The sequence below is a fragment of the Glycine max genome, chromosome 17, assembly GCF_000004515.6.
Source record: "Glycine max cultivar Williams 82 chromosome 17, Glycine_max_v4.0, whole genome shotgun sequence".
Taxonomy (NCBI): domain Eukaryota; kingdom Viridiplantae; phylum Streptophyta; class Magnoliopsida; order Fabales; family Fabaceae; genus Glycine; species Glycine max.
Window position 1 is genome coordinate 19,395,227 of NC_038253.2, and position 10,621 is coordinate 19,405,847.

Sequence of the window (10,621 nt, forward strand, 5' to 3'; positions counted from 1 at the left end):
TAACCGTGATCAAATTAAGAAGAGTTAATCTTAATTATAAAATCATAAAAAGTGTCAAAAAAATAAAATCATAAAACTATTGAAAGGCTAAAGAAATATAAAATCATAAAAATAATTAAATAATTAAATTTATTTTAATTAATTTTAACTTTAATTATATATTTAAAGAGATTTGATCTTCTCTCCCCTACTTCTGAAGACACTTCCGGATAGAAGTCTTTATCCTGTCATCCATTGATGTCTTTCCCCTCCTGTGATTTGATCAACTTATAAAGGTCCATGGTCACGACCTCATAAATTATTTCTTTGTGCCTTATCTTTATTTTCTAACAAGCTAATAATTCGTTATTTCCACAAGCGTTTGAATTTATAATATATGGACTGTCCATCAAACTCTTATGACAATCTAAACATTTCCTCCATCAAACTCATTGTTTGGTGGATTATGAATCATCCGACCAACTATTTTCTCAAGGATCAATTTTCACATGAAATATAATCCACAATATCCACTTTATCTTTGTAGAGTTGAGTCAATCATAGGTTAAGGGTTACGTATGACCAACTTTGTTGACTTTTGAAACCATTAGAATGTGGTGACAATAGCAGGCAACGCATCGCATCTCTGATATGTTATAGGCACGCAACAACGTTTATGTACTTGATATAGAACTCGCAAGATTGTATCTTGTACACACGTAGGTGTAATACCAAGGAGATAGTGTTGGAGGGCATCCAATATAAACAGATAGAGGTGAGTTACATGACACACCTCAAATTTTATGATTAGACAAAATGCAAAAAATATTCATGAATGCTTTAAGTTAAAAGTATTTTATTCTTTCTCTAACATTAAAATGTAAACACATATCAATAATATGACAACAAATATTTTGTCTGAGACATATATTAACATGATTTAATTATACGGTTAATTTTAATTTATCTAATATCACAATTATGAAAAACAAAAGTATAATTAAATTACATCAACATATTGATCAGACAATTAATCAACAGTAATATCATGCATAATCTAATGTCATTTTAACAAAATCTAATTAATAAATATTTAAGACAAATGGAAGAAAAAATACAACTAGGCTAGAATAGAATCATTTAAAATTAAAATATGAGTTCATACAAAAAACATCATGCATAATCTAATATCATATTAACAAAATCTACTTAATAAATATTTAAGACAAATGGAAGAAAAAATACAACTAGGCTAGAATATAATTATTTAAAATTAAAATATGAGTTCATAAAAAAAATCAAAATGTGAAATGGCTGCGTACTCCATAATGGCATAATGCGAACTTTCCAGTTCCCACTTTGATCGAGACACGTCCACGCGAAAAGTAGCATGTTACTCAAAAAAGCCACACTAGACCACGTGACAAAGTAGCATATAACTTGCATTAATCGTACTGCAACCACGTGACAATGCCATTGGTGATCGATGTACGTAAGAAATATCTGTCTGTGTCAAACTCTTCTCTCTCGTTCCCCACAACAGACATTAAGATAAATAATGTCGGCTATTTTAAGTTTATTTTTATTTTTAATAAATATTTAATTTTTATATTTGTTTTTAAAAAAAATTTAATTTTATGTTAAATTTTTAATAAAAATAATTTTTTTATTTTTTATTCTTGATACTTTATTTTAGTTACAGATAAATTAAAAAAAATTATGTTTATTTTCTAATAAATTTTATTTTAGTTTATATTAATAACAAATGAAAAATATTTATCATAAAAAAATATAAAATTTGTTAATTTTTTAGGGACTTATCGCAAAATAAAAATTTATTGAGAAATAAAAACAAATATAAAATCATATATTTATTAAGGATAAAAAAATATATTTAAATCCTTTTTATTTAATAATAATAATAATAATAATAATAATAATAATAATAATAATATTTTAACACCTATTTTAGAAAAAGTATTCATGGATTCCCATATTCTATAAAAAGAAAGAGAGACAAAAATAAACATTATAGATATTATGATGATATGCCATGAAGAGATAGAGAAAAACTATTAGTTTTAGTTAGGTATTTAAAAAATGTGGATGTATGTATATTATTATTCTTTATTTTAACACTTCATTAATAATTTTTTTTATCACGTTGTTGGTAACTGAATTTTAGAATTTTGGTAATCTGCGTTATGTGTGGATAGAAAATTGGTCATTTACTAAGCTTGATTTTGAGTCATGTTGAATTTGTCCATAATCAGTGGAAATCAACTTTCAATAAGCGGAATTGGTGCTGATTAATAGGAAATTTGTTACTTTTAGTGTTAGCCGAATGAGGATAAGATTGTCCTAGTGACTAATTATTTGTTAGTTTTAGTCGAACAAAAAGACTAGCTAAATGAGGATAAAATCAAATAGATTGCTTACAATGTTTGTAAAAATAAAATAAATGGTTGCTTATAATGTGTGGAAATGACAAAAATCGACTGAGGGCAGCATCAGAAAGTCAATTGAATTCAGTTAAATTTAATTAAATAAAGATAAAATCATATTTTCTAATATTCACATGGTTTTGTGAGTTAAAATTGATTAATGAAAGTATTTCCTTAAAAATAAGAAATTGTTTCTAGTTTGTTTAAAATTTAAAATGGAGTGGGTTTTTTTCTCAATTTTCACAAAACCCTTTTCTAATAATTAATTTTAAAAGTGATATACTTACGCGTACAAATAAAGGTTTAAATTGCAGCAATACTTATGACTTGATATATAGAGTAGAATAGTTTACTGGTAATTATTTTTAAAAATTAGTCTTAAAACATTTTTTTACTGTAAGTTTAGCGTTTTTTTTTTCTTTTTGATCCTTTTAAGTTTATTTTTTAAATTTTAGTCTATATTGGTTTGTGTTTTTTATTTTTAATTTCTGTAAAATATTTTATTCATTTTTTGCTTAAATATGTTTTTGTCGATAGCGCTTTTTCCATTTTTGATCTTTGTAAGTTTATTTTTATAATTTTAGTGATATGTGTCTTTTTAATTTTGATTTATGTAAGATATTTTACTTATTATTAGTTTATTTAAGTTTATATTTTTTCAGTTTTTATCCATATAAGCACAAAGTTATAGGGATTATAAATAAAAATTATAGTCTTACAGAAATCTAAATTGAAAAAGCATCAATTTATAATGATTAAATGAAAAAAGATGAATTGACAGGAAATAAAAATAAAAAGTACTAACTTACAAGAAAGAAAAACATATTTAAATCATCATTTTTTAGTCCTTTGTATTTTTTTCAATTTTAATCCCTCTAAATACAAAATATTATCAATAAAAACATTAAAATCTTAAAGAAACTAAATTTAAAAAATATAAACTTACAATAACTAAAAATAAAAATAAAAATTTTAAGAAATCAAAACTAAAAAAACTCCAACTTACAAAGATTAAAATTAAAACAAAAACTTAGATCAATCAAAACTAAAAAATCAGTAACATACAAAAATCAAAATTTAAGACTAAAATTTATCTAATTAATTTAAAAGAAATGAATAGAATACTGTTGCTGACTCTCTTGCAGGGTGGGCCTCGAGTTATCAACAACAGATGCAATGCAACAGTTTTTCAGTGGGACTCTCCTCGTATGGCGTCTGCTGCCTCTGAGGAGAGATTGTATTTTGATTGTTTAGTTTCTTGTCTTGTCTTATCTTCTTACTGTACCAAGAAAAAAAAATTGTTTAAAAATAATATTTAAAAGTGAGTAAGAAAAAACATTTTTTTTATCTTATTATATTATGCAAAAATCAATTTTAGATTTAAAAAATATATATTTTATATATTTCACACCCAAAATCAGTTTTCACAAAAAACTTAAACATATATAACTTTCAGAAAAACTTATATCAATTAGATGTTTTCTCCACCACTTCAATTACTCATATGTTTGAATTTTTCCAAATGTTATTCTAACCATTTTGGGAAATACTTTCTAAAACACAAAATAGTATTTCATAAAGTATTTTCTGTAATGTTTAGAAAAATATTCTTTGAAATACATTTTTTTAATATTCCGTATACGACTTTTTGGAATGTTAAAAACAAAACATTGTAAGGTATATAATAATAAAAAAAATAGAAAAATAAAATGAGGGTGTAGTTAGCAAAAATGGAGAGTGGATATAGTAAAGGTAGATGGAAAAGGGGGAGCCAGGATGCCCAGTGGCCCAATTACTTTTCTACACATGTATGTGGGTTTTACTATATCCACTCTCCTAAGTTTCTATGTACACTCCCATTTTCCTTTTTTTAAAGTTAAATTACTTAAATAACATCTTTCAAACCTTCACCCTCCCTCACACACTCACCTTTCTAGCACAACAACACACTCCTCCACTCTTTCATAATATTATGCTTGAATTTTTATTAGCATTCTTAAAAGTAGTTTTCAAAACGCAAAATAGTCCAAAATATACTTTATGGAATGAATGTTAAAAATAAAACATTGTTCCAGAAAGTATATTGCAGAATAATGATTATATATCAATGTTATTGATATAAAGGGTCATAGCATAAAAAAAACAAATAGGAGTATACTTAGCAAGAAAGGGAAATAGGTAATTGGATATAGAAAAAGCCCATGTAAGTGGAATGTTTGGTTATATACTTCAGATATGACTTTTCACATTTATTAAATACTAACTAGTTAAGTACCCGTGGGTACATGCGGGTAAGCCAGAAAATTATATTTACAGCATAGTTGTCGGCATATAATTATAACATTGGACAATATTATCATGTATTCAATTGGGAACTAACTAAATGAAAACAAAAATGAATATAAGCTAAAAAAGTTTATGATAAACACGTTCAAATTGATTTGAAGGTCAAGCAAAATAAAACAAATATTATATAATAAACTATCAACTCACAAAGTATTCATATTTAGAAACATTGTTTGTAGGAAAATTCCGACCACAATAGAAGTTGCCTATTTACAAAAATTGACATATGGCACGATTACATTGTACTCAATTTATAAACATAACCAAAATAAAAACATAATTGACTGCTGGATCAGGAAATTCAAAGATAATTTTTTCCATGCCACTTTACAAACTTTGTGATTATGAAAAAACTCTCCATCCATAGCCAATTTTTTTTGTCTTTCTCCAGTCATTGTAAACAATGCGGCATTTCGAACCATCTTCCAAAACCAAGTCAATGAACCTTTTTTCTTTCATAAAATAATACATACTACTTGGAACATCCTAAAATTTACAATAACTTAATATGAGAAATGGAAGAATTTAAAACATTGACAAATAAAGCTGCTTTTGAACTCCTTAAGTATATTGCTAAGTAACTTACCAAGCTGTTGTAAGTGACTTATATTGATTCAGCAGCACCTTGAAAGTGACTGAACTCGGTTCTTTATGATATAATGAGTGTCATTTTGGAAAAAGTTTGGATCAGTACTAGTTTTGAATATGGTCAACGGCAATACACTCTAGCCATAATGGGTTAACATGACTTGATGATCTCCGTTGAGTCCATAAAAGTTCCTAAGTGTTGTCCATCCTAACACAATGGTTGGATTGACCAAATCTTTGTTGTACACAACAATATGCATATATATTCTCATTTTTGTCTATCAAATACCAGTAACGTTCAAGTTGATCCTTCCACCTTATGACAAACGACCTACTAACTTTACCGTAAGTCTAAATTTGAAATAGGTGTAATATTAGAATGAGAAAAATTGGTTGGTGAGTTGTGAAAAATAATTGAAAAATGACATGTTAAATGAAAACAAAAATGACAATAATATCAAAATATATTGTTGACCTGATCCTTGGCATTAACGGTGGTGAACATCTCTAGTGTTCTACTTATCTACAACATTATCTTGGCCATTTCATAAGAATTTTTCTGGTCTTCATTCATTAATTATAAACCCCATATAGAATTAAAAAGTGGGTATCAATAAATGTTGATACATAAATAATCATATAAGAAGAATAATATGTAACTAATATTAGTACACAATACTATTACAAATCTGACATAATAATCTTGTGGAATGATGAAAGCCACTTCATACACAGCCTCACATAACCATGTACATGACACACCTATTTTTCATCTTCAATGTGCCTAACATTATGCATATTATTAATTGAAACAGAACAACCAAGCAATACATAAGGGTAGCGATATTGATAAAAGTGCAGAACAAATTATTTGCTGGAAACACAATTTTGAAAGGTAGCAGAAGAAAGTTGAAATATTAACTTGAAAAATTTTCTTTCAGAATAGACTACATGGTATATCAATGAGAAACAAAGGAGTACATAAACAAACCAATGTGATAACAATACATGGCACAATACATGATATATCAATGAGAAAGACAATGTTTATATAAATCAAATGGGTAAATAGAAATGGTTTTCCGACAAATATATTTTTTGTAATGACACAATGAAGAAATTTATGAAAAGAGGAGTGTTAGCCACTCGTAATCTAATGTTGGCCACTTGTAATGCACTTTTCATAAATTCAACCGAAATGAACAAGTCTCTGTGTTTTTGTTCCACAGTCTTTTGATTATCGAAAAAAAAATACTTTGTTAACGGAACACCGTGAATGCAGAGAATCTTAAGTCTAATATGATGTTGGGTCTCTTAGAGATAATCGAAAATCATAAACTACATTGTAGTAGTATGAACATTCTTACCAGATCAAGAATCTGATTCAGATCAAGAATCCATAAAATCATTATGGATTTGTATTCTGTATGGGTCAATAGTGATTTTTTGTTTATTGCGCATTATTTAAATCTGTATAAAAATAATTTGTTGACATTAATTTGAAAATAAGTTTTGGCCCATGCAGGACTTTCATATGGCACTTTGACATTATTAGCTTAATACTCAAATTAATTTTAAATCTTTTTGATGCTATTGTATAATATGCACAAAGTAATTGGTAAGGCCTATTAGGTGCGCTACTAAGTACTGGCTGATGCAGGAAGAAAATGTGGGTTTGAGCAAATTAGAAATAGGTTTGTGTAATAAAAAAACCCTTGAATATATTTGTTTAGTATGTAATTAATATGTTTTTGACTATTTTAAAAACTGGTTAATTGAAGGCTTTGTTATTTAAAAAGAGAAATTGCAAATAATTTCAAGAAGTTATAGAAAAAAATATGGCTTGAGGTGAGGTTGAATGTATGGAAATTATAGTCTTTGTGTCAATTGTTTCTTATGCGTTTAATATGATTATCAACTGGTCAAGCATTTGACACTCTACATGCAATTATATCATACACATTTTTTAAAAAAATCATTCAATTTTGTAGTTCTTATTGCCTTCAAAAGGTATTGATTTGTTAGCAGAAATTGTCATCAAATAGGCAGTAGAGGTATAGGCATGCTCATTCACTATGTACATGAAACTTGACATTTCCAAAATATCAACTATTTTACATTGATGATACCTTGAAGATAATAGTATAACCTAAAAAGTTGATTATTATGATTCAAAATTAAAAGATGTACCATTACACTGTCATACCATTTAACTACAAGTCAACAATTAATACAAATTCAAACCAAGTTTGACTTACAACACATCTGCTTAACAAACCAATGCTAAACATTGATGAAGTATACATTAGAATCCATAATTCAAAAAAAAGTTTTCAACAACGCTTCATCATCATCATTCAATCTTCATATCTTTGATCAGTGTAGCTGATAAAAGTCGACCATTTTCAGCACTAGTTGATAAGCACTGATGCATCAAAATATCATTTGAATTCAATTAGTCATACAACCCTATTGTTTTTATTCAATGAGTAACACCAAACCTTTAGACTGTCAATACAAGATCGTACGCAGTTAGTAACTAATGTTTGTAATCTTAAACAGAAACCAAGTAAATAAACCATACCTGAAGAACACATGTTAGAAGCTTAGGCGGAACAAAGATAATTAATGGCCCATCTTTAGACAAATAAGAAACACAGAGAACTATATTGGAAGCACCTGGCTTGCAGATCATGTTAGTTGTGTTATGCTGACCTCTCCAAAAAAGTGTTAACGTTATCGTGTTGTACTCAACTCTACAAAAAGTTGATGTCATGATGTTGTTACAAAATACATTGCAGTTAACAACCTTGCACTGAAAAGGTATATGATGATTATGAATACGTTTTAATGTCTTGATTAATTATATAGCAAGTTTTAGGACATACTACAGATTTTGAAGTACTTCCTTGTAAACCACGTTGGTTGTTATATTTTGTGGTTTTCCTTTTTTATCACGAATAAGGATTTTCAATCCATTCTTGCTTTGAACTCTTAAGAATGCGACATAAAGCTGACCATGACTGAAAACTGGTTGAGGAAGATATAATCCAATAGATTCAAGAGATTGTCCTTGAGATTTATTGATTGTCATGGCATATGACACTATAAATGGGAATTGTCTTCTAGTCATATTGAAAAGCCAAGGAGATTGAGATGGTGATAATGACATTCGTGGAATATAAACCAAACTTCCTATATTTCCTCCATAAATTATTTGTGCTTCAATAACATGATTGGTCATTCTAGAGACAATTAGCCTTATCCCGTGGCATAGGCCTTCTGCTTGATCCAAATTCTGAATCAACATAATAGATGTGTCTATTTTCAGCCTAATTTTATGGTTTGGTATTCCTCGTGTCTTTAATGAATGTAGAAACTCTGGTGTAACAACTTCATAACATTCACTTACTACAACATCTGTCATGTCAATTGAATCACAGATGAAATATTCTCTCTCTTCACCTAGGATGATGTTTAATACATACTCATTAATTTGGTCTATGATCTCATTTGTTGAAGCTAGTATAGCTCTAGACTTGAGAAAGTCCTCATCCTTATACATCTGTTGGATATCTGGGTATGTATGGTTGACAATCGCTTCAATAGGATCAGTGAATTTGTAATTAGAAATTCAGATGGAATTTCTATCTCAGATAACTCATCATCACCTTTGCCTAGTTTCCCATCACCAACATCTATCAACCACTGAGAAAATGTTTTTATTTCTTGTGCATTTCTCATTGTTGAGTTGGGGTGCAAACACAATTTTTTCGTCAGCTTTAAAACTGTGCAATAGTCCCATAGATACAAAGCATTTATAGTGGCATGCACTATGTTTGATCTACTTCCTCTAGGTATGACGGGAATAATTTTCCTAAAATAGCCTCCAAATACAACAACTTTTCCATCAAATGGAACACTGTCGAAATTAGCATACCCATGATGTCATTCAGTGTTTTATCTAATGCTTCAAAACAATACTTATGAGCCATAGGAGCCTTATCCCATATAATCAACTTGGTTGCCTTTAACAGTTCAATCTGTTATGTACCTTGGTGGATATTACATGTGGAGTTGTCTAATGTAGGCATAGGAATAGCAAATTTCAAATGTGCATTTCTCCCATTGGGTAATAACAATGAGGCTATACCACTTGAGGCAATAGTTAAAACAATATCACCTTTTGAATGTAATGCAGAGGCTAATGTCTTCCACATAAAGGTCTTCCCAATACCTCCATATCCATACAGGAAAAACATTCCACCAGTCTATCTATTGATAACATTGATGATTAAATTAATGATATGTCTTTGTTCATCTGTGTTTGCAATACACAAAAAGGATATTAACTATTGTATGAGTTTTGATTGTTTCTATTTTAATGATATTACATCTAATCTTTAGTAGTAAAAGAACGACCAATTTGTGCATGTGTTGGTTCTGCAAATTTTTGACAATAAAATAATCAACTTTTAGATTCACAATGATTTTTGGTTTAACACTTCACCTTTTTGGTCTTCTTTCTTCTAAAACTCTTCCTCTTGCTCTTAGATTTCCACATTTCAAATTTGAATTTGAATTTCAAATTCTTCCATAATCCTTCCTCTTCCTCGTGCACATCCAGAGATATGAGGTAGAATTTAAATTTCAATTTGAAAAACCACTCATTATGGTACCTAGCTCTGCACATCCAGACCTATTAGATCACGTCGCCGAGCTACCCAACTTCTGCATGGGTTTCCTTTCTCGCATCTTCTTCCCAATATTCTTCTTCACCTTTCCCTTTCCACTCCTTGATCCTCTTCCTCTATTTTCTTCTGTATTTTTATTGAGCATGGACACAATTTTCGTAAAAAAAATGAAAACCAACAACTATCATTCTCTTGTGGTTGTACCATGACCCCAATTTGTCCTCCTTCCCCAAAATCACCTTCACCAATGAGTAAGTTGGTGGACCAAACACTGTCGCTGCCGTTCAACAGCGACTTCCTTCACCACTGTCTCCACTGAGTAACCTCCTTCATTGCCACTGCCGCTGAACAGTGAGTTCCTTCACCACTGCATTGGTATCATTGGTAAGTCTGTTTTCTCATCCTTTTTGTCATTTTCACCTTTCTTATTATTACAGGTATTTCATATTTGTTTTTAATTTCCCTTATTTTGTTTAATGGATTTCTTGATGTTTTTCATATGAGAAATCAAAAAGGTTTTGTCCAACAACAACAAGATGTGGAAATGTGGTGATTCTCATCCATCTTTTT